Raw genomic sequence first — 25,814 nt, forward strand, 5'->3', positions numbered from 1 at the left:
CTCTTAATATCAATGGTCTCAATTCCCCTATAAAAAGATGGAGACTAACAGACTGGATACTGAAACAGGACCCAATGTTTTGCTGCATACAAGAAACCCACTTCAGTGATAAAGACAGTCACTATTTAAGAGTCAAAGATTGGAAAACAATTTTCCAAGAAAATAGTCTCAAGAAACAAGCTGGAGTGGAGTGGCCATTCGTATATCAGATAAAATTGACTTTCAACCAAAATTTGTCAAGATAAATAAGGAGGGACACTTCATACTGGTCAAAGGAAAAGTCTAACAAGATGAACTCTCAATTCTGAACATCTATGCTCTGAACGCAAGGGCACACAGATTTATAAAAGAAACTTTAATAAAGCTCAAAGCACACATTGCACCCCACACAATAATAACGGGAGACTTCAACACCCCACTGTCAAAAATGCACAAATCATGGGATCAGAAATTAAACAGAAATAGTGAAAATAACTGAAGTTATGCACCAAATGGATCTAACACATATTTATAGAACATTCCACCCTAAAGCAAATGAATATATCTTCTCCTCAGCACCTCACCGTACCTTCTACAAAATAGACAATATAATTGGTCACAAAACAGGCCTCAACAGATACAGAATTATTGAAATTATTCCATGTATCTTATCAGATCACCAAGGCCTAAGGCTGGTCTTAAGCTCAAACAAAAGCAATGGAAACCACACATACACATCGACTTTGAACAATCCTCTTCTCAATGATAGCTTGGTCAAGGAAGATATAAAGAAAGAAATTAAAGACTTTTTAGCATTTAATGAAAATGAAGAAACATCATACCAAAATTTATGGGACACAATGAAAGCAGTGCTATGAGAAAAACTCATATTTCATAATGCTTCCAGAAAGAGAATGGAGAGAGCTTACACTAACAGCTTGACAGTGCACTTGAAAGCTCTAAAACAAAAGGAAGTAAATACCTCCAAGAGGAGTAGATGGCAGGAAATAATCAAATTTAGGGCTGATATCAACCAAACAGAAACAAAAGAACTATACAAAGAATCAACAACACAAGGAGCTGGTTCTTTGAAAAAAAATCAGCAAGGTATATAAACCCTTAGCCAGACTAACCAGAGGGCAATAAACAGCATCCAAATTAATAAATTCAGAAAAGAAAAAAAAAGTCATAACAACAGAATCTATGGAAAATCAAAAAATCACCATATTCTATTGGTACAGTGACAGGCAGGAGGATCAATGGAACAGGATTGAAGATCCAGAAATGAACCCACACACCTATGGCCACTTGATCCTCGACAAAGAGGCTAAAAACATCCAATGGAAAAAAGATAGCCTTTTCAACAAATGGTGCTGGTTCAACTGGAGGTCAGCATGCAGAAGAATGGGAATTGATCCATCCTTGGCTCCTTGTACTAAGCTCAAATCCAAATGGATCAAGGACCTCCACATAAAGCCAGACACTCTGAAGCTAATAGAAAAGAAACTGGGGAAGACCCTTGAGGACATCGGTACAGGGAGAAAGTTTCTGAACAGAACACCAATAGCTATGCTCTAAGAGCAAGAATTGACAAATGGGACCTCATAAAATTACAAAGTTTCTGTAAGGCAAAGGACACCATCAAGAGGACAAATCGGCAACCAACAAATTGGGAAAAGATCTTCACAAATCCTACATCAGATAGAGGGCTAATATCCAATATATATAAAGAACTCAAAAAGTTAGACTCCAGAAAACCGAACAACCCTATTAAAAAATGGGGTACAGAGTTAAACAAGGAATTCTCACCTGAAGAAATTCAGATGGCGGAGAAGCATCTTAAAAAATGCTCAACTTCATTAATCATTAGGGAAATGCAAATCAAAACAAGCCTAAGATTTCATCTTACACCAGTCAGAATGGCTAAGATTAAAAACTCAGGAGACAGCAGGTGTTGGAGAGGGTGTGGAGAAAGAGGAACACTCCTCCACTGCTGGTGGGGTTGCAAATTGGTACAACCACTCTGGAAATCAGTCTGGCGGTTCCTCTGAAAACTGGGCACCTCACTTCCAGAAGATCCTGCTATACCACTCCTGGGCATATACCCAGAGGATTCCCCACCATGTAATAAGGATACATGCTCTACTATGTTCATAGCAGCCCTATTTATAATTGCCAGATGCTGGAAAGAACCCAGGTATCCCTCAACAGAAGAGTGGATGCAAAAATGTGGTATATCTACACAATGGAGTACTATTCAGCCATTAGAAACAATGAATTCATGAAATTCTTAGGCAAATGGATGGAGCTAGAGAACATCATACTAAGTGAGGTAACCCAGACTCAAAAGGTGAATCATGGTATGCACTCACTAATAAGTGGTTATTCACCTAGAAAACTGGAATACCCAAAACATAATCCACATATCAAATGAGGTACAAGAAGAAGGGAGGAGTGGCCCCTGGTTCTGGAAAGACTCAGTGAAACAGTATTCGGCAAAACCAGAACAGGGAAGTGGGAAGGGGTGGGTGGGAGGACAGGGGAAGAGAAGGGGACTTACGGGGACTTTCGGGGAGTCGGGGGCTAGAAAAGGGGAAATCATTTGAAATGTAAATAAATTATATCGAATAAAAAAAAAAACTGAACGTTAAAAAAAAAAAAGATTGTTTTTCCTATTCTAAGAGATGTAGAATCCAGAATGGAAAGATGTAGATAGTGGCAGTTTTAAGTAATAATATATGTCTCAAAGAATATTGCTGTAAATCTGACAAATAGGTTAATAATTAGTCAAATAGTCAAAGGATCATTAGTAAGATGATCATGCAATACTTTAGAAGAAAGCTAACTAGGGAGAGATGGATTTTGTTTGTGCAAAGAACTTGCCAGAGACAAGTTCAGATGCTAAACTGTATTGCATTTCACTATCATGGTGAGCATATTTGTTGGCGTTTATGAAGCAAGGAGCTACTTTCTGTAGAGTGTAGATGTTGCTATTAAAACTATCCTCACTAGGCAACAGAGGATAGTCTTGTTGGACATCAAAGGGAGGAGAGGCCCTTGGTCCTGGAAAGGCTCCATGCTGCAGTGTGGGGGAAAGCTGGGACAGAGAAAATGGAGAGGGTTGATTGGGAAACATGGGGAGGGGAGATGGGTTATGATGGGTAGGACCAGGAAAGGGGACAACATTTGAAATGTAAATGAAGAATATATCTAATATAAAAAGTAAAAATAAATAAATAAATGAAAACCTCTCCTCAAAAAAAAAAAAATCACCATATTCTACTACAAGAGTTTATACTCAATAAAGTTTGAAAATCTGGATGAAATGGACAACTATGTAGATGCATACCAGGTGCCAATGCTAAAACAGGATCAGATAAACCATCTACTTAGGCCCATAAGTCCTCAGGAAAGAGAAGCAGTCATTAATAGGCTCCCATCCAAAAAAAAAAAAAAAAAGAAAAGAAAAGAAAAATGCCAGGACCAGATTTAGCAGGGAATCCTATCAGATCTTCAAAGAAAATTTAATACCAATACTCTTCAAACTTTTCCATGAAATAGAAAGTCAAGGAACACTACCCAACTCATTTTATGAAGCAACAATAACACTTACACCTAAACCAAACAAAGATGAAAGAAGGAAGGAGAACTTCAGACCAATATCCCTCAAGAACATTGATGCAAAAATACTGAACAAAATCCTAACCAACTGAATCAAAGAATGCATCAAAACTATAATTCACCAGTATCAGGTAGGCTTCATCCCAGTGATGCAGAGATGGTTCAATATAGGGAAATCCATCAATGTAATCCACTACATAAACAAACTAAAGAAAAATAATCACATGGTCATTTCATTAGATGCTGAAAAAGCTTTTGACAAAATCCAGCATCCTTTCATGATAAAAGTCTTGGAGAAATTGGAAATTCAAGGCCCATACCTAAACAGAGTGGAAGCAATATACTGAAAACCGGTAGCCAATACGGAACTAAATGAAGAGAAACTTGAAGCAATCCCACTAAAATCAGGGACGAGACAAGGCTGCCCACTCTCTCACTATCTATTCAATATAGTACTCGAAGTCCTAGCCAGAGCAATCAAGCAGAAAAAGGAGGTCAAAGGTATACAAATTGGAAAGGAAGAAGTCAAAATATCACTATTTTCAGATGATATGATAGCATACTTTGGCGACTCCAAGACTTCCACCAGAGAACTGCTAAAGCTAATAAAGGACTTCAGCAAAGTGGCTGGATATAAAATTAACTCAAGAAAATCAGTAGACTTCCTCTACTCAAAGGATAAACAAGGTGAGAAAGAAATTAGGGAAATGACACCCTTCACAGTAGTCCCAAATAATATTTCATACCTAGGTGTGACTCTAATGAAGCAAGTGAAAGATCTATATGACAAGAACTTCAAGCCTCTGAAGAAAGAAATTAAAGAAGGTCTCAGAAGACAGAAAGATCTCCTATGTTCAGGGACTGACAGGATCAATATTGTCAAAATGGCCATCTCGCTGAAAGCAATCTACAGATTAAATGCAATCCCCGGGGCTGGAGAGATGGTTCAGTGGTTAAGAGCACTGACTGCTCTTCCAGAGGTCCTCAGTTCAAATCCAAGCAACCACATGGTGGCTCACAACCATCCGTAATGTGATCTGACGCCCTCTTCTGGGGTGTCTGAAGACAACTACAGTGTACTTTCATATAATAAATAAATAAATATTTAAAAAAAATAAATGCAATCCCCATCAAAATCCCAAATCAATTCTTCAGAGATCTAGAAAGAGCAAGTCTCATTCATTCTCATTTTGTTATTCATTTGGAATAACAAAAAACCCAGGATAGCAAAAACAATTCTCCACAACAGAAGATCTTCTGGGGGAATCACCATCTCTGACTTCAAGCTCAACTATAGAGCAATTGTGATAAAAAAAAAAAAAAAAAAAACTGTTTGGTATTGGTATGCAGACAGTCAGGAAGATCAATGGAATATAATTGAAGACCCAGAAAAGAATGCACAGATGTATGGTCACTTGATATTTGACAAAGGAGCTAAAAACATCCAGTGGAAAAAAGAAAGCATTTTTAACAAATGATGCTGGATCAAGTGGAGGTCTGCATGCAGAAAAAAATGCAAATTGACCCAGTCTTATCTCCCTGTACAAAGCTCAAGTCCAAGTGGATCAAGGATATACACATAAAACCAGACACACTGAAGCTTATAGAGGAGAAAGTGGGAAAAATCTTGAACACATGGGAACAGGGGAAAAGTTCCTGAACAGAACACCAATGGCTTATGCTCTAAGAACAAGAATTGAGAAATGGGACCTCGTAAAATTGCAAAACTTCTGTAGGGAAAAGGATATAATCAATAAGACGAAACGGCAACCAACAAATTGGGAAAAGATCTTACTAACCCTACATCCGATAGAGGGCTAATATCCAATGTATACAAAGAACTCAAGAAGCTAGTCTCCGGAGAGCAACTAACCCTATTAATAAAAATGGGGGATAGAACTAAACAGGGAATTCTCAACCGAGGAATCTCAAATGGCTCTAAAGCACCTAAAGAAATGTTCAGCATCCTTAGTTATCAGGGAAATGCAAATCAAAACAATACTGAGATTCCACCTTATACCTCTCAGAATGGCTAAGATGAAAATCTCAGGGGACAGCAGATGCTGGAGAGGATGTGGGGGAAAAGGAACACTTCTCCATTGTTGGTGGGATTGCAAGCTAGTTAAACCACTTTGGAAATCAGTTTGGCGAATCCTCAGAAAATTAGACATAGTACTACCATCTGACCAAGCTATACCACTCCTGGGCATATACCCAGATGATTCTCCTACATGTAATAAGGAAACATGCTCCAATATGTTCATAGCTGCCTTATTTATAATAGCCAGAACCTGGAAAGAACCCAGTTGTCCCTCAACAGAAGAATGGATACAGACACTGGACAATATACACAATGGAGTACTATTCAGCTTTTAAAAGCAATGACTTCATGAAATTCTTCGGCAAATGGATGGAACTAGACCTTGTCATCTTGATCTAGGTAACTCAATCACAAAAGAACGCACATGATATGCATTCACTAATAAGTGGATGTTAGCCCAAAACTCAAAATAAACAAGTTACAATTCACCAAACTCAAGGAGAACTTAAGTGAGGTTGCTTTGGGTCCTCTGAGAAAGGGAACAAAATACTCACAGGAGCAATAAGGGAGACAAAGTGTGGAGCAGAGACTGAAGTAAAGGCCACCCAGAGAATGCACTACCTGGGGATTCATCCTATAAACAGTCACCAAACCCAACACTACGACCAGAACCATATACCAAAAGGAGGATGCCATGGTTGTCTCCAGAGGGGCTCTGCCCGAGCCTTACAAATAAAGAGGCAGAAGCTAGCAACCAACTATTGGACTGGGCATGGGGTCCCCAATGGAGGAGCTGGAGGGTGGTCTGAAGGAGCTGAAGGGTTTTACAGCCCCATGGGAAGAACAATGATTTCAGCCACCCAGATGTCCCAAGACATCCAGGGTCTGAACCATCAAACAAGGGGTATACACGGTTCCAGTCAAAAATGTGGCAAAGGAAGGACTTGTAGGGCATCAGTGTGAGGACTGGTCCTTGGTCAGGTAAAGGCTCAATGGAGGCCCCAACGAAGGGAAACCAAGGGGGCGGTGGCAGTGTGTGAGGTAGAGGGGCATTTACAAGGAGGCAGAGGGTGGGAGGAGGGGTTGGGGGTCTTTGGGGAGGGAGGAAATCTGGAAAGATTTTTACTATTGGCAATGTAAATGATGACGATAGTTATTGAAAAAATACTACACAAGAATACAAGTAAACAGGTAGAGGCCCTTAAAGAGGAAACTGAAAAATCCCTTAAAGAATACATGAAAGTCCAATCGAACAAATGAAGGAAATGAGCAAAAACATCCAGCATCTATAAGTGCAAAGAGAAACAATAAAGAAATCACAAAGGTAGATGACCCTGGAACTATAAAACCAAGGAAAGAGATCAGGAGTCATAGATGAAAGCATCAACAAAAGAATACAAGAGATAGAACAGAGAATCTTAGGTGCAGAACAGACCATAGAAAACATTGACACAACAATTAAAGAAAATGCAAAAAATAAATAAAAAAAAATTTTAAAAAAGCTCCTAACCCAAAACATGCAGGAAATCCAGGACACAATGAGAAGTATATGAGTATAGGTATAGAAGTATAGGTATAGAAGAGAGTGAAGATTCCCAACTTAAAGGGCCAGAAAACATCTTCAACACAATTATAGAAGAAAATTTCCCTAATCCAAAGAAAGTGATGACCATGAACATACAGGAAGCCTACAGAACTCCAAATACCCTGAACTGGAGAAGAAACTCCTCCTGTCACATAATAGCCAAAATACCAAATGTACTGGACAAAGAAAGAATATTAAAAGTAGTAAAGGAAACAGGTCAAGTAATACTTAAGGCAGACAATAAGAATTACACCAGACTACTCAATAGAGAAAGAAAGCTAGAAAATTTTGTGCAGACATCATACAGACCCTAAGAGAACATAAATAACATCCCAGGCTACTATACCCAGTAAAACTCTCAAATACCATAGATGCAGAAACGAAGATATTCCATGATAAAACCTAATGTACACAATATCTTTCCACAAATCCTGCTCTACAAAGGATAATAGATTGAAAAGGCTAACACAAGGAGTAAAACCACACCCTAGAAAAAGCAAGAAAGTAATAATCTTTCAACAAACCCAAAAGAAGAGAGCCACACAAGCATAATTTTACTTCTAAAACTAAAATAACAGGAAGCAGCAATCAATATTCCTTGTTTTGGCTTTTCAAAGAAAAAGATTTACCTACTGTTAATTTATAAGTGATTTTCCTGACTATGTGTATGTGTTTGCCTATTGTCTTTGGAGGCCAGAATAGGGAGCCAAATCCCCTACAACTGGAGGTAGAGAACGCTATGTGGGTGTCAGAACCAAACCTGGATCCTCTACAAGAGCATCAAGTGTTCTTTATTTCTGACCTATCTCCCCAGCCCCACATTTTCTCTAATTAACCTTTAGCTGCTGTACAAAAAGTCTGCAAATTGTCTCTTTGTAGCATATGTTAAAAAATCTCCCTAAACATTATCATTTTTCTTTCTCCAGTTTTTGTTTGCTATTCGAAACAACCTTACATTTAATTTTCTTTAATAATGTTTCTGAGTTTTCTTTCTTTCAATTTTAATTTGTAAACCTCAAGCTTTTGTGTTTTAGTTGCATTAAAAAACTTCCTACCACATCCTGTTTTGGAGACAGAGTGATGTTTCTTACCTACCCATTGTCACAACAGAGGAAGATCCCCCTTCTCATGAAGGGTGTTCAGGATAATTACTGTTTCAACATATGATATATGAATGCCAAAAAGATTTTGGGAAATAGTGCTGTCGAGGGAGCAGGTGGGTCAGAGACACCGATGTAATGTTAGAAAAACAAAGGAGCTCTTTTTAGTCCATTGCTTTCTCATCTTGTACTATATCTTGTCCAAGCATCCTCATATATTCAAACATGGACTCTAAAAAAAGGAAAGTTTACTACCAGTGGCCTCTGAAACCCCACATGACACACTTGTGTACATGGGAGAGCTAGCACTCCTCCTCCCTCACAGGCATTAAGACTCTGTTGACCCTCAGGAGGTGCTGGGTAAGATGGGTCACAGCTTAAGAACTTCTTTCCTCTAGCACTCTCCTGCACTGTGTCCTGGTCTCTTAGACATGTGGAGTGTTCACTTCTGCACAAACATTGCATCACAAGCCAGCATGCAAAAACCAAGCAGAACTCAAAGTTAACCTTAACAATCAACTCTATTTCATTGAATTGACCAAACATGTGAGTTATTGCTTGTAATAACTGATAAAAAAGTACAAACCAAGCATTTTCTTCAGATGTTTCGAGAGAATACAGGCTATTTATTGGTGGTCTCACATCAACCAAACAGGAGGGAATTCACAGAGGTAGAGACCAAGGAGAAGTTGGAGAGAGAGAAAGGGGAAATTATAGAGAGACCATCTGTCAACAGATATCTTTCAGCCTTGATCTCCTTTCAGGTTCTACGCAAACAAAACAAATTATCCCAATAAATGACAGAAGGTATCACTCTAAAACACAGAAGTTAAGGTGGATATGGGGGGTAGTGGTAAAGTCCAAGAGATCTGACCACAGCCCTATTGCCTAATCTTTAGTGTCTCTGAGTAATACAATTAACCTCTTCAAAGTTCTGTTAGAACCCCACAAAACTTTGGTCAATAAAAGAGGCTATTTTATTGGGTTATTGTGAAAACCTTTTATAAGAAGAACTAAAAGATCTTAGCAATTAGTAACTATAAGCTAAGATAATACATGTTCTAGACCCTGAGAGTGCTTCCTGGCTTATCACAAGTTTGAAATCATCATGGTGTCTATGAATTTACAACACTATGCTGCCCAAGCTCTGCAATAAATGAAAATTTAGTATTTTTACTTTACATAAGAGGGTGTTAAATTCCATAGCTCTTAAAGTTTTTCTCCAATAGTGAATGCTTATGTTTGTTATACTAATGGTGAATGCAGCTCCTAGTATCAGATCCCTCAAGAACTTTATGGCATGAATCTCCTTGTTAAGGACACACTACATAAATTAAGCAGTTTCCCAAGGTAGGGTAAAAGATGTTACTTGTAAGGACAAATGAGCCTGGCATTAGCTGAGAACTGATGTAGGACATTCAAGATATCAACGATGATGGGAAGAACTAAACGTCTGACAGAGCAGTGGGATATTTCTGAGCAGAAGACTATGATGGAAGATGGTTGAGAAGTGGGCTGAGCATCATATTGGACTGAGAAATGTCCTCAGACCATGGAGACAAACTGCCTTGTTTTAAAGATAAGCCTTTTGGAACTAATGAAGTCTAGTGCAATTCTAATATGAGGTCAGTAAAGTCTTGTGATTCTAGCCCAAATGTACACACTTTTTCTCTGTGTTTTCATGCTCCCCACAGAGGGTCCAGAGTCCCAGTCAGAAGCTGTAACCTGGGCCTGTAGCAGAGTTGGCTGGTATGAGCCAGGAAGCCTGTGTTGTGCATTTGAAGTTTCTGAGGACAATGGCCTGTTTTAAAAGATCTTGGGCATCTAAAGGGTACTTTTTCATGCTATGAAAGGGGAAACCTTTCTTCAGAGGTTCTCTGTAGTGGTAAGTGATGGCCTCTGACCCATGTGGTGGAATATGTGGACAATACCATTTGGATGGAGAAGATGTGATTTCAACAGGGACATGTCTTCTGAGTATCACAACCTACAGCGATTCCCGGTTATTATTTAAACTGGCAGTACATCAATGTTTGTCCAAGGCCAAGTAAAATGAACTGTTTGAGACACTTTGTGATTAATCTAAACTAGGAGACCTTTTTCCAGGACAGAAGCATGCTTTCTGAAACCAAACCCAGGGAGTCTGTCTTGTGAAGGTTATCATTTTCTTGAAATTTTGTATATAAATATATATAATTATTGTGTGTATAGGAAGGCCTTATGTGCCACACAAGTCATTTGGAGGTCAGAGGACAGGTAATGGCAGTCTGATTGCTGATTTCACTATGTGGTTCCTGAGACTTGAAAGAAAGTTGCCAGGAGTGCTAGCAGCATCTCTCCCAGTAAGCAGTCTTGACTCTTCTTTCATTTCAGCTACTGGCTTTCCTTGTGCACAATTTTTTAATGTTGGTGCTGTTTGTGGTGATAGTTTGATATTTTATTTCTTGAATAGCCTTTATCTTTGATTTTCATTCTATTTCTCAGTACATTGAGTCCCTGATATTCCTTGTTGAGTTACCTGTCATTCTGTGAATGAGAGTATTTAGAAGAATATATGACCCTATCACATAAGAGATGCATCTGTGAATTCATATATCTACATTAGGGGCAAAAATAAGACAAGGGTAAGGACCAGGGAAGCAGCATCATTGGAGCTTCCTCATTTTACTTTGTATCTGAAGACTGTGCTTATCTTTAAAATTGCTACTACTTGGAGTCAAAGTTTTGTTTAAAACAGTTTCATTTAACAGTGTGACAACTGCTTTCCAAAGACTCTTGACTAAGCCTCACAGCACCATGGGCAAATGTCATGTAGCCTCCAGTTCTAAAGGTAAGTAGTGTTTTTTCTTCATTCTTGGAGCTCAGAATGAGCAGCATGTATCACACCATATATGTAACCCAAAGACTCAGATTCCAACACATAAGCTATAGAACTATTCCCAGAATGGCTAAACAAGTCTTGGTTAGACTTGGTTTGGGGGTGCAGAAAAATCATAAGGCATTGAATAAAGAAACCACCAGTGAGTAACATCTTGTGAAGAAACTAACTCTATCAAGGATATTTGTCAGATAGGCTTCATGACAATCAGCTGCCTGATCAACTGTCACAAGTATACTGTGTATAATCATGCAAAATAAAAGCAAAATTACTGTTGCTTTTAACTTCTATGGGAAATTTATATGAATTGTATGCATATATCCAAATAATGATAGACACTGGTGTTTTCCACTGTATTAGAAGAGTTCAAAAATAACTAAATTCTATCTATTGGAAGAGGACTTTGATTTTTTTTTTGAAATATATTGAGAGATAGACAGACCCAGGGTCTGTCTGTCATTTTTGAAGGCCCAGAAGGCTCTGCTCTTCAAGGTGCAGGTGAGTGCTGGTGCCCAGTGTGATGGAGGCTTGGAGTCTCCTGAGGGAGGATGGAAGGTGAGCCCTGGAATCCTGTCAAGAGCAGTCTGGCTCAGGAAGTTGTCCCTTGATCTTCTAAGATCTTCCCTGTCTTATTTATCAAAGTAACAGTGAAGAGTCAAACCAATGTACTTGATTTTTCTTCCTTTTAAGGTTTTGAGGTAACAATTTATCTGTGAAAAAGCTTTAAAATATAGAATATATTGTTAGTCATTTTATACCTAATTAATAATTTGGTTATAGAAACAAACACCTGTTTTGCTTCAAATAATAGGTTTGGATACCAACTGCAATGTATGAATGTGTTGTGTCAGGAAAACACAAAAACCTAAAGCAATGTGTTATGAGTATCATGTCCTGTATGTGATCAACACTTGTTAAAGTTCTTATGTCCAAGTGTTTAGAGTTGATGATGGTGCTGGCTGTGACATCACCAGTACAACAATCCCACTCTGTTCCATGTACAGTGCATTGTCATAGGATTGTTTACTATCACACACTGCTGGCCTCCTTACTTAATGCCTCATGTTTCCTGTGTGCCCTCAGCCCGAGGAGGAGGAAGGCCTTTGGCATGCTATTGCAGCCGGATGTACTGTGAATATCCAGCAATACGCAGAGGGATCTGCCAGCGTCCTGACTCTATATATGGTAGTTTCTGCTGCCGGCACTGAACATGAAGCCCATGGACAAGATAAAAGATAAAGATGCCTTCTGAGACCTCACAACCTGTCATTACCCTTGTACTTTGCATTGATTGTTTGTCCTTCTCCAATAAACTCCTTGCAGACAAATAATCTCTTTTTATGTTTCTTTGAAGCTTTCTGTGATGTGGCCTGGTCAAGATTCTTCTGAGTCACATAGCAGCGTCTTCAGTGAATCCTTCATAAAAAGAGTCTTGGTTACATTTACCAGTCATATCAAGGATGCACAGGAGGTCACATATAAAGCCACAAGGCATTCTGTTTTAGCTTCTGTGTCTATCAACTATTCTATCCTTGAGGTTAGACTCACCCTCAAAAATGAGCCCCACATTTTCATGATCCATTTTTTCAGTTGGAGGGCATTATATCATTTCCTTTCTGTGGCTCTTATGAACTCAGAGGCAATGGAGATGGTTGAGCAAATATCTCTGAGGAAGGATCCTGAGTCCTTGAGCATTTGCCAAGCAGTGTACAGCTGTGCCATGGAGATTTCCCTCCAGTCCTGGGAGAATTCTCCACACTGACTTCCTTAGTTCCTGTGTCAGCTTGCAATCCCACCCACAGTGCCTGAGGGTTCCCCTTTCCCTAGACCCTCAACACTACTTGTTGACAATTGTTTTCTTGATCTTAGTCATTATCACTAGGACTAGAAGAAACCTCCAAGAACTTTCAATTTCCATTTCTTTGATAAACATGTTGAACACTCTAAACTGTAGTTCTTGGATACATTTATTAGTTTTTTTGAAGATTTTCTACAACTTGTTGGCCTATTGGGATAATACTCATCATTGAACAAACTCTTCCCAGGTGCACCCCCTTCCCTAAGCACCCAAATGCATTCCCCTTTTTTCTTTTAATTCCTTTTCTCAATCCATCTGAACCAACTTGGGCTGCCCCTATAATTTTAGATTTTCCACTGGAACATGGTCCATTCATGAGGAGAGATACAGTCAGAAAGAACTGTCTCTCATCCATCAGCTAACAATTGGAAATACCTCCACTGCAAGGGGTGGAGGTTTTGTATCCAGATCTCAGCTCCATTTGGTGTCACTTGGTGTCACTTGGGCTTGCACAGTTCAGTCATGTCACCTTGAACATTCCTGATCTCATTTCAGAAATTTAGTTTCTTTTTTTTTCCAAAATTCTCTGTTCAGATACATATGTGATTTTTATTTGGGTAGTTTTATTTTTTTTTTGTCTTTTTATTTTTTTTATTCGATATAATTTATTTACATTTCAAATGATTTCCCCTTTTCTAGCCCCCCCACTCCCCGAAAGTCCTGCAAACCCCCTTCTCTTCCCCTGTCCTCCCACCCACCCCTTCCCACTTCCCCGTTCTGGTTTTGCTGAATACTGTTTCACTGAGTCTTTCCAGAACCAGGGGCCACTCCTCCTTTCTTCTTGTACCTCATTTGTTGTGTGGATTATGTTTTGGGTATTCCAGTTTTCTAGGTTAATATCCACTTATTAGTGAGTGCATACCATGATTCACCTTTTGAGTCTGGGTTATCTCACTTAGTATGATATTCTCTAGCTCCATCCATTTGCCTAAGAATTTCATAAATTCATTGTTTCTAATGGCTGAATAGTACTCCATTGTGTAGATATACCACATTTTTTGTATCCACTCTTCTGTTGAGGGATACCTGGGTTCTTTCCAGCATCTGGCAATTACAAATAGGGCTGCTATGAACATAGTAGAACATGTATCCTTATTACATGGTGGGGAGTCTTCTGGGTATATGCCCAGGAGTGGTATAGCAGGATCTTCTGGAAGTAAGGTACCCAGTTTTCGGAGGAACCGCCAGACTGATTTCCAGAGTGGTTGTACCAATTTGCAACCCCACCAGCAGTGGAGGAGTGTTCCTCTTTCTCCACACCCTCTCCAACACCTGCTGTCTCCTGAATTTTTAATCTTAGCCATTCTGACTGGTGTAAGATGAAATCTTAGGGTTGTTTTGATTTGCATTTCCCTAATGACTAATGAAGTTGAGCATTTTTTAAGATGTTTCTCCGCCATCCGAAGTTCTTCAGGTGAGAATTCTTTGTTTAACTCTGTACCCCATTTTTAATAGGGTTGTTTGGTTTTCTGGAGTCTAACTTCTTGAGTTCTTTATATATATTGGATATTAGCCCTCTATCTGATGTAGGATTGGTGAAGATCTTTTCCCAATTTGTTGGTTGCCGATTTGTCCTCTTGATGGTGTCCTTTGCCTTACAGAAACTTTGTAATTTTATGAGGTCCCATTTGTCAATTCTTGCTCTTAGAGTATACGCTATTGGTGTTCTGTTCAGAAACTTTCTCCCTGTACCGATGTCCTCAAGGGTCTTCCCCAATTTCTTTTCTATTAGCTTCAGAGTGTCTGGCTTTATGTGGAGGTCCTTGATCCATTTGGATTTGAGCTTAGTACAAGGAGACAAGAATGGATCAATTCGCATTCTTCTGCATGCTGACCTCCAGTTGAACCAGCACCATTTGTTGAAAAGGCTATCTTTTTTCCATTGGATGTTTTCAGCCTCTTTGTCGAGGATCAAGTGGCCATAGGTGTGTGGGTTCATTTCTGTATCTTCAATCCTGTTCCATTGATCCTCCTGCCTGTCACTGTACCAATACCATGCAGTTTTTAACACTATTGCTCTGTAGTATTGCTTGAGGTCAGGGATACTGATTCCCCCAGATTTTCTTTTGTTGCTGAGAATAGTTTTAGCTATCCTGGGTTTTTTGTTGTTCCAGATGAATTTGATAATTGCTCTTTCTAACTCTGTGAAGAATTGAGTTGGGATTTTGATGGGTATTGCATTGAATCTGTATAGTGCTTTAGGCAAAATGGCCATTTTAACTATATTGATTCTACCGATCCAGGAGCATGGGAGGTTTTCCCATTTTTTGAGGTCTTCTTCCATTTCCTTCTTCAGAGTCTTGAAGTTCTTGTCATACAGATCTTTCACATGTTTGGTAAGAGTCACCCCAAGATACTTTATACTGTTTGTGGCTATTGTGAAGGGGGTCATTTCCCTAATTTCTTTCTCAGCCTGCTTATCCTTTGAGTATAGGAAGGCCACTGATTTGCTTGAGTTGATTTTATAACCTGCCACTTTGCTGAAGTTGTTTATCAGCTGTAGGAGCTCTCTAGTGGAGTTCTTTGGGTCACTTAGGTAGACGATCATGTCGTCTGCAAATAATGATAGTTTGACTTCTTCCTTTCCAATTTGTATCCCTTTGATCTCCTTATGTTGTCGAATTGCCCGAGCTAGTACCTCAAGTACAATATTGAAAAGATAAGGAGAAAGGGGGCAGCCTTGTCTGGTCCCTGATTTCAGTGGGATTGCTTCAAGTTTCTCTCCATTTAGTTTGATGCTGGCTACCGGTTTGCTGTATATTGCTTTTACTATGTTTAGGTATGGGCCTTGTATTCCTGTTCTCTCCAAGACTTTAAGCATGAAGGGATGCTGAATTTTGTCAAATGCTTTTTCAGCATCCAATGAAATGACCATGTGGTTTTGTTCTTTGAGTTTGTTTATGTAGTGGATTGTATTGATGGATTTCCGTTGGGTAGTTTTATTAACTGTCTTAATTTATTTTTCTAGTTCTTTGTATATTTTGGATACTAACCCATAGCAGATGTATAGCTTTCAAAGGGTCTTTACCATACCTTGAGCTTCCTCTTTACTGGATTGAGTATTTCCTTTGCTGGAGGGAAGGGTCTTACTTTTATTAGGTCCTACTGTCCATTGCAGTTTTTTTTTTTTTTTTTTGCATTTTCCTCTTCAAACCATTTGCCTAGACATTTCATGAATTCATTGTTTTTAATTGCTGAGTAGTATTCCATTGTATAAATAAACCACATTTTCTGTATCCATTCCTCTGTTGAGGGACATCTGGGTTCTTTCCAGCTTCTGGCTGTTATAAATAAGGCTGCTATGAACATAGGAAAACATGTGTACTTATTGCATGGTAGGGAATCCTCTGGGTATATGCTCAGGAGTGGTATAACAGGGTCCTCCAGAACAGAGCGAAACAAAGAATTTTCATCTGAGGAAATTTGGATGGCTGAGAAGCACCTTAAGAAATGTTCAAAATCATTAGTCATTAGGGAAATGCAAATCAAAACAACCCTGTGATTTCACCTCACACAAGTCAGAATTGCTAAGGTTAAAAACTCAGAAGACATCAGGTGTTGGCAAGGATGCAGAAAAAGAGGAACACTCCTCCACTGCTGGTGGGATTGCAAGATGGTACAACCACTCTGGAAATCAGTCTGCTGGTTCCTCAAAAAACTGGGAATAATACTTGTTTATAATGATCAGTGGAACTGCTGGAATAGGAGTCTTCCTGCTGCCATTTGCACAAGGGAGCCAGGCTGCTCTACAGCCCTCTGTGCACAGCCCACAAGGAGAGAGTGATCTCCCAGCAGTGCTTTCACTTATGAGCATGGAGGTGAGATCCATGTGTGGATCCACCCCCTCTGTGTAGGACAACAGCTAGAAGCACAAGGAGCATATGATCAGTGGAGCTAAAGGGACAGGAGTCTTCCAGCCACCATTTGCACCAGGGAGCCATTTGGCTCCATAGCCTTCTGTGCACAGCCTGCCAGGAGAAAGTAATCTCCTAGCAGTGCTTTTCAATTCTGAGCAAGTAGTTGAGATCACATTCTCTCCAATATCTCTCTGGAAGAACAGTTAAGAGAGAACAGTACATACAGACTGTAGTGGGGCCTCTGCCCTACGTGGGGATTGGCACAGGGAGTGACTCCCCACTGCCATCTTTGCTGCAGAAAGGCAGCACCAGGTACTGATATATCCCGAGTTTAAGACCTCTGGGGTGCAAACTGACAGGGATCTGCCTGTGCCCAGGACCTTGTCAGACAGGCGGTTCATCTGTGTGCCAGCCTGTCATGTGGCCTGTGCCCTATGTGGGCATCAGCACAGGGAGTGACTCCTCATTACCATCTTTGCTCCAGAAGGGCAGCACCAGGTACTCTGTGTACTTCTGTTCCCTGGAGCTGACTCTGTGCCACAACCCTTAATACCCTATTTCCTTCCAGAGAAAACTGGCTGCCCAGGAGTGCTGACACACAGGGTTACAGGGAAAAGAAGCCACATTTAGAATCAGCAAGACCAGATAACACCACAGATAACCAGATGACAAGAGGGTAGGTCAGGAACATAAACAACAAAAACCAAGGCTACTTGGCATCATCAGGACCCAGTTCTCCCATGACAGTGAGGCCTGACTACCTCAATACACCTGAAAAGGAAGACTCTTACTTTAAGAAGGACATAAATAACTCCCTTAAAGAAAAATGAGAGAAGTCCTACACCACATCTTGCACTGAGAGAGCCCTACTTCCTGATAGTCTCTAGAGAACTGACTGGAGCAGGGCATAAGGTAAGAATCACTGCCCATCACCTAGCTGCTCTGCTCTGAGACTCACTACCCAGCAACCTCCAGATCAACAGTCCGTCTGCCCCATGTGCCCCTCCCTCCTCCCCTGTCACTGCCCCTTTCCTTTGGATGTGGTAGTCTTGCACCACATCCTGAGGGTCCCACTTCCTGATACTCTCTAGAGAACCAACAGGATCAGGGTGTTGTGGATAGCCCTGGCTTGTATTTTGATGCTAATTCCACTCCTCAGAGGACTGCAGATGAGGAGTTGCTTGTGAACCTTCTCTGCACCTTAACTTTTCAAATAAAGGCTTGAGACAATGATTGGGCAGGAGGAAGTGGGAGGAGCTGAGAGTCTAGGAGAGGAGCAAGTGGGGATAAACAAGAGGGAGAGGAGCTATAGGAGATCAACAGAGAGGCAGCAGAGAGAAGCTCTTGACCTGGAGAAACAGCAAGTTATATGGGATAATATAGATGGAAATAGAGTAATGTAGTGGGAGATCTGCCCAATCTACTCTTGTGGCTTGTTTTGTTAACTGATTGAGTTGAGCTTTCTTTTACTGGGGAATTGGGTTGGAAACAAAGTAGCAACAGCAGGACATTTGAGAACTGACAGGAGCAAGGCATTAGAGAATTGGCAAGAGAAGTTCATTTGAGACTGGCAGCAGCAGAACAATCGAACAGGCACATTCGAGAAACAGTACCAGCAGGGCATCTGAGATCCATCAGCAGCAAGTCATTTCAGAAATAACACCCTGCAGTGTATTCGACTCTTGTCAAGTCGGCCAGAGGGGAAACCCCATCACATGTTACTTCCTGGAGAATCAGCTGTTTGCAGGGCATTGGACAGAAAGAGAATCCCAGGAGTACAGAAGCACAGGCCTGAAGGACAGAGAAGATAGAGACAGCAAGACCAGCTAACTCCAGAGATAACGAGATGGACAAAGGCAAATGCAAGATCATTACCAACAGAAACCAAGGCAACATGGCACCATCACAACACAGTTCTCCCACAACAGCAAATCCTCCATACCCCATCACATCAGAAAAGCAAGAACTAGATTTAAAATCACATCTCATATTGCTGATGGAGGACTTCAAGAAGGACATAAATAACTCCCTTAAAGAAATACAGGACAACATGGTTCAACAGGTAGAAGCACAAATATCCCTTAAAGAAATACAAGAGAATATGGATCAAAAGGCAGAAACCCTTAAAGCAGAATCACAAAAATCCCTAAAAGAAGTACAGGAGAACATGGGTCAACAGGTCGAAGTCTTTAAGGAGGAAACATAAAAATTCCTTAAAGAATTTCAGGGAAAAAAAATGATGGAACTGAACAAAACTATTGGGGATCTAACACTGGAAATGGAATCAATACAGAAATCGGAAATCACAAAGTGAGATATCTCTGAAGATAGATAACCTTTAAACAATTCAGGAGTCATAGATACAAGCATCAACAACAGAATACAAAAGATAGAAGAAAGAATCTCGAATGCTGAAGATTCCATAGAAAACATTGACACAACAGTCAATGAAATTACAAAATGCAAAAACTGTGTAACTCAAAACATCCAGGAAATCCAGGACACAATGAGAAGACCAAACCTAAAGATTATAGGCATAGAAGAAAGTGAGGATTTAGCTCTCAAAGGGCAAGTAAATATCTTCAACAAAATTATAGATGAAAACATCCCTAACCTAAAGAAAGAGATGCCCATGTATATGCAAGAAGCCTACAGAACTTCAAACAGATTGTACCAGAGTAGAATTTCTTCCTGTCACATAATAATCAAAACACCAAATGCACTAACCATGAAAGAATATTAAAAGCAGTGAGAGAAAAAGTTCAAGTAACATATAAAGGAAGACCTATCAGAAATACTTCAGACTTCTCACCAGAGAAGATGAAAGCCAGAAGAGTCTGGGCAGTTGTCATACCGAACCTAAGAGAACATAAAGGTCATCTCAGACTACTATACCCAGCAAAACTTTCAATTACCATAGACGAAGAAAACAAGGGAAAACAAGGGGGGTGGAGTTGGGAGTGTGTCAGTTGGAGGGGCATACATGTGGAGTCAGGGTGTGGGAGGAGGGGTTGGGGGTTTTTGGGGAGGGGGGAAATCTGGAAAGGTTTTACTACTGGCAATGTAAATGATTACTATATTTAAAAAAAAAAAAACTATTGCAGGAGGACACAGGTAAACAGGTAGAGGCCCTTAAAGAGCAAAGTAAAAAAAATCCCTTAAAGAACTACATGAAAAGACAATTGAACAGATGAAGGAAATGAGCAAAAATATCCAGGATCTAAAACTGGAAATAGAAACAATAAAGAAATCACAAAGGGAGATGACCCTGGAACTATAAAACCAAAGAAAGAGATCAGGAGTCATAGATGCAAGCATCACCTACAGAATACAAGAGATAGAAAAGAGAATCTCAGGTGCAGGATATACCATAGAAAACATTGACACAACAATTTAAAAAATGCATAAAGAAAAAGCTCCTAACCCAAAACATGCAGGAAATCCAGGACACAAGGGGAAGACCATACCTAAGGAGTATAGGTATAGAAGAGAGTGAAGATTCCCAACTTAAAGGGCCAGTAAATATCTTCAACAAAATTATAGAAGAAAATTTCCCTAACCCAAATAAAGTGATGACCATGAACATACAAGAAGCCTACAGAACTCCGAATACCCTGAACTGGAAAAGAAACTCCTCCTGTTACATAATAGCCAAAATACCAAATGTACTGGACAAAGAAAGAGTATTAAAAGTAGTAAAGGAAACAGGTCAAGTAATACTTAAGGCAGACAATGAGAATTACACCAGACTACTCAATAGAGAAAGAAAGCTAGAAAATCTTGGTCAGACATCATGCAGACCCTAAGAGAACATAAATAACATCCCAAGCTACTATACCCAGTAAAACTCTCAATTACCATGGATGCAGTAACCAAGATATTCCACGATAAAACCTAATTTACACAATATCTTTCCACAAATCCTGCTCTACAAAGGATAATAGATAGAAAAGGCTAACACAAGGAGTAAAACCACACCCTAGAAAAAGCAAGAAAGTAATAATCTTTCAATGAACCCAAAAGAAGAGAGCCACACAAGCATAATTTTACTACTAAAACAAAAATAACAGGAAGCAGCAATCAATATTGCTTGTTTTGGTTTTTCAAAGAAAAAGATTTACCTAATTTTGTTTTATAAGTGACTTTCCTGACTATGTGTATGTGTGGGCCTATTGTCTTTGGAGGCCAGAATAGGGAGCCAAATCCCCTACAACTGGAGGTCTAGAATGCTACGTGGGTGTTAAAACCAAACCTGGATCCTCGACAAGAGCATCAAGTGTTCTTTATTTCTGAGCTATCCCCCCAGCCACACATTTTCTCTAATTAATCTTTAGCCGCTGGTCAAAAAGTCTGCAAATTGTCTCTTTGTAACATATGTTAAAAATCTCCCTAAACATTACCATTTTTCTTTGTCCAGTTTTTGTTAGCTATTCCCAACAACCTTACATTTAATTTTCTTTAATAATGTTTCTGAGTTTTCTTTCTTTCAATTTTAATTTGTAAAACTCAAGCTTTTGTGTTTTAGTTGCATTAACAAACTTCCTACCACATCCTGTTTTGGAGACAGAGTTATATTTCTTAACTACCCATTGTCACAAAAGAGGAAGATTCCCCCTTCTCATGAAGGGTGTTCAGGATAATTACTGTTTCAACAAATTATATATGAATGCCAAAAAGATGTTGGGAAATAGTGCTGTCGATGGAGCAGGTGGGTCAGAGACATGGACGTGATGTTCAAAAAATGAAGGGGCTCTTTTTAGTCCATGGCTTTCTCTCCGTGTAATAAATCTTGTCCAAGCATCCTCATATATTCAAACAGGGCCTCTAAAAAAAGAAAAGTTTACTACCAGTGACCTCTGAAACCCCACATGACACACTTGTGTACATGGGAGAGCTAGCCCTCCTCCTCCCTCACAGGCATTAAGACTCGGTTGACCCTTAGGAGGTACAGAGTAAATTAGGTTACAGCTTGAGAACTTCTTTCCTCTTGTACTCTCCTGCACTGTGTCCTGGTCTCTAAGACATGTGGGGTGTTCACTTCTGCCATACATTTCATCACAAGCCAGCATGGAAAACCCCAGCAGAACTCAAAGTTACCCTTAACAATCAACTCTATTTCTGTAGCAGTGACCATACATGTGAGTTATTGCTTGTAATAACTGGTAAAAAAAAAAAAAAACAAGCATTTTCTTCAGATGTTTCTAGAGAATACAGGCTATTTATTGGTGGTATCACATCAAAACACACAGCAGGGAATTCACAGAGGTAGAGACCAAGGAGAAGTTGGAGAGAGAGCAAGCGAAAATTATAGAGAGACCATCTGTCAACAGATATCTTTCAACCTTGATCTCCTTTCAGGTTCTAAGCAAACAAAACAAATTATCCCAATAAATGACAGAAGGTATCACTCTAAAACACAGAAGTTAAGGTGGATATGGGATAGTGGTAAAGTCCAAGAGATCTGTCCACAGCCCTGGTGCCTAATCTTTAGTGTCTCTGAGTAATACAATTAACCTCTTCAAAGTCCTGTTTTGGTCAATAAAAGAGGCTATTTTATTGGGTTATTGTGAAAACCTATTATAAGAAGAACAAAAAGATCTTAGCAATTAGTAACTATAAGCTAATATAATACATGTTCTAGACCCTGAGAGTGCTTCCTGGCTTATCACAAGTTTGAAATCATCATGGTGTCTATGAATTTACAAGACTATGCTGCCCAAGCTCTGCAATAAATGAAAATTTAGTATTTTTACTTTACATAAGAAGGTGTTAAATTCCATGGCTCTTAAAAGTTTTTCTCCAATAGTGAATGCTTATGTTTGTTATACTAATGGTGAATGCAGGTCCTAGTATCAAATCCCTCAAGAAAGTTATGGCATGAATCTCCTTGTTAAGGAGACATTGCATAAATTAAGCAGTTTCCCAAGGTAGGGTAAAAGATGTTACTTGTAAGGACAAAGGAGCCTGGCATTAGCTGAGAACTGATGTAGGACATTCCAGATATCAATGATGATGGGAAGAACTAAACGTCTGAGAGAGTAAATGGGGATATTTCTGACCAGAAGACTATGATGGAGTTTGGTTGAGGACAAGTGGGCTGAGCATCATATTGGGCTGAGGAAGTTCCTCAGACCATGGAGACAAACTGCCTTGTTTTAAAGATAAGCCTTTAGGAACTAATGAAGTCTAGTGCATTTCTAATAAGAGGTCAGTAAAGACTTGTGATTCTAGAACAAACGTACACACTTTTTTTTCTGTGTTTTTATGTTCCTCCACAGAGGGTCCAGAATCCCAGTCTGAAGCTGTAATGTGGGCCTGTAGCAGAGTTGGCTGGTATGAGCCAGGAAGCATGTGTTGTGCATATGAAGTTTCTGAGGACAATGGCCTGTTTTAAAAGATCTTGGGCATGTAAAGGGTACTTTTTCATGCTATGAAAGGGGAAACCTTTCTTCAGAAGTTCTCTGTAGTGGTAAGTGATGGCCTCTGACCCATGTGGTGGAATATGTGGACAATACCATTTGGATGGAGAAGATGTGATTTCAACAGGGACATTTCTTCTGAGTATCACAACCTACAGCGATTCCCAGTTATTAGATAAACTGGCAGTACCTCAATGTTTGTCCAAGGCCAAGTGAAATGAACTGTTGGAGACACTTTGTGATTAATCTAAACCTGGAGAACTTTTTCCAGGACAGAAGCATGCTTTCTGAAACTAAACCCATGGAGTCTGTCTTGTGAAGGTTATCATTTTCTTGAAATTTGTTTTATATACATATATTTAATTATTGTATGTATAGGAAGGCCTTATGTGCCACACAAGTCATGTGGAGGTCAGAGGACAGGTAATGGCAGTCTGATTGTTGATTTCACTATGTGGTTCCTGAGACTTGAAAGAAAGTTGCCAGGAATGCTAGCAGCATCTCTCCCAGTAAGCAGTCTTGACTTTTCTTTCATTTCAGCTACTGGCTTTCCTTGTGCACAATTTTTTAATGTTGGTGCTGTTTGTGGTGATAGTTTGATATTTTATTTCTTGAATAGCCTTTATCTTTGATTTTCATTCTATTTCTCAGTACATTGAGTCCCTGATATTCCTTGTTGAGTTACCTGTCATTCTGTGAATGAGAGTATTTAGAAGAATATATGACCCTATCACATAAGAGATGCATCTGTGAATTCATATATCTACATTAGGGGCAAAAATAAGACAAGAGTAAGGACCAGGGAAGCAGCATCATTGGAGCTTCCTCATTTTACTTTGTATCTGAAGACTGTGCTCATCTTTAAAATTGCTACTACTTGGAGTCAAGGTTTTGTTTAAAACAGTTTCATTTAGCAGTGTGACAACTGCTTTCCAAAGACTCTTGACTAAGCCTCACAGCACCATGGGCAAATGTCATGTAGCCTCCAGTTCTCAAGGTAAGCAGTGTTTTTTCTTCATTCTTGGAGCTCAGAATGAGCAGCATGTATCACACCATATATGTAACCCAAAGACTCAGATTCCAACACATAAGCTATAGAACTATTCCCAGAATGGCTAAACAAGTCTTGGCTAGACTTGGTTTGGGGGTGCAGAAAAATCATAAGGCATTGAATAAAGAAACCACCAGTGAGTAACATCTTGTGAAGAAACTAACTCTATCAAGGATATTTGTCAGATAGGCTTCATGACAATCAGCTGCCTGATCAACTGTCACAAGTATACTGTGTATAATTATGCAAAATAAAAGCAAAATTACTGTTGCTTTTAACTTCTATGGGAAATTTATATGAATTGTATGCATATATCCAAATAATGATAGACACTGGTGTTTTCCAATGTATTAGAAGAGTTCAAAAATAACTAAATTCTATCTATTGGAAGAGGACTTAGATTTTTTTTTTGAAATAGATTGAGAGATAGCATCAAATTTTAAAGCAAGAGAAAATTTTGCAATTGTTTATTTCATGATGGCATTTGCTAAAAGTAAAAAGTATAAGATCTCACATATGCGACATGGCACTTCACTGGAGGGTTCCCAAGTGTGAAGTGGCACCTGGAGCACACCCTTGTGAGATGTGTTCTGTCACTCTGGCTAACTCAGAACAATCCACTCTACTTCACTCTGACAAACTCTGTCTCTTGAACTCAATTCACTGGTGACAGAAGGCCATTTTACATTCTTTGCCCCAAAGAAAAAAATTCACAAAGTCTTCCTTCATGAGGGTGATTGATAATATCCTGACTCCTGCAAAGAACTGACTCTCAATGCCACCTTGTCAAGGTCTAGTCCAGGTCCAGACTTTCCAAAAATGCAGGCTAAATTTCAAAGAAAAAATTTCTTTTTCAGTTTATTAAATTAGACAATGCACAGCTTTTTCTTTCCCAAACAATAAAATATAAACACTCAAACAGATGGGAAACAGGGGAAGAGAACAAGGGCCCTTCATCATTATCAGTGGGAGGGGGTTGTCACTAAACACACAGAGCAACATCATCATGGAGGAAATGAAGACTGAGGAACATCAAAGGCATCTTGAGGCTAACCCTCCCTAAGATCCCATCAAGGAGTGAGTTCTAGAAATGTGCGGCCTTTCTCTGCCCTATAAAAGCAGGCTGGCCCTTCACTCTCCACACACTGGTCTACTACTCACCAATCCTCCAGGTGACTCCCAGCCATGAAGACACTTGTCCTCCTCTCTGCCCTTGTCCTGTTGGCCTTCCAGGTCCAGGCTGATCCTATCCAAACAACAGATGAAGAGGCTAAAACTGAGGGGCAGCCAGGGGACGAGACCCAGGGTCTGTCTGTCGTTTTTGAAGGCCCAGAAGGCTCTGCTCTTCAAGGTGCAGGTGAGGGCTGGTGCCCAGTGTGATGGAGGCTTGGAGTCTCCTGAGGGAGGTTGGAAGATGAGCCCTGG

The 25,814-nt window shown here is 39.7% G+C and overlaps 1 protein-coding gene across 10 annotated transcripts in view; it reads left to right on the forward strand.

Annotated features, from left to right (window-relative positions):
* LOC127668815 (defensin alpha 4-like) overlaps positions 1–25,814 on the forward strand; it is a 148,964-nt gene that overhangs the window by 86,572 nt on the left and 36,578 nt on the right. For 2 of the 10 annotated variants that reach the window (XR_007974203.1, XR_007974202.1), the window contains exon 3: positions 25,623–25,746. The exons of 7 other annotated variants lie outside the window; for them this stretch is intronic. The gene's annotated coding sequence lies outside the window, so the exon portion shown is untranslated. Of the gene's footprint in view, positions 1–24,255; positions 24,336–25,622; positions 25,747–25,814 lie in introns of all 10 variants that reach the window. One more of the 10 variants, XR_007974205.1, reaches the window with a different exon arrangement.

The sequence above is a fragment of the Apodemus sylvaticus genome, chromosome 18, assembly GCF_947179515.1.
Source record: "Apodemus sylvaticus chromosome 18, mApoSyl1.1, whole genome shotgun sequence".
Lineage (NCBI taxonomy): Eukaryota > Metazoa > Chordata > Mammalia > Rodentia > Muridae > Apodemus > Apodemus sylvaticus.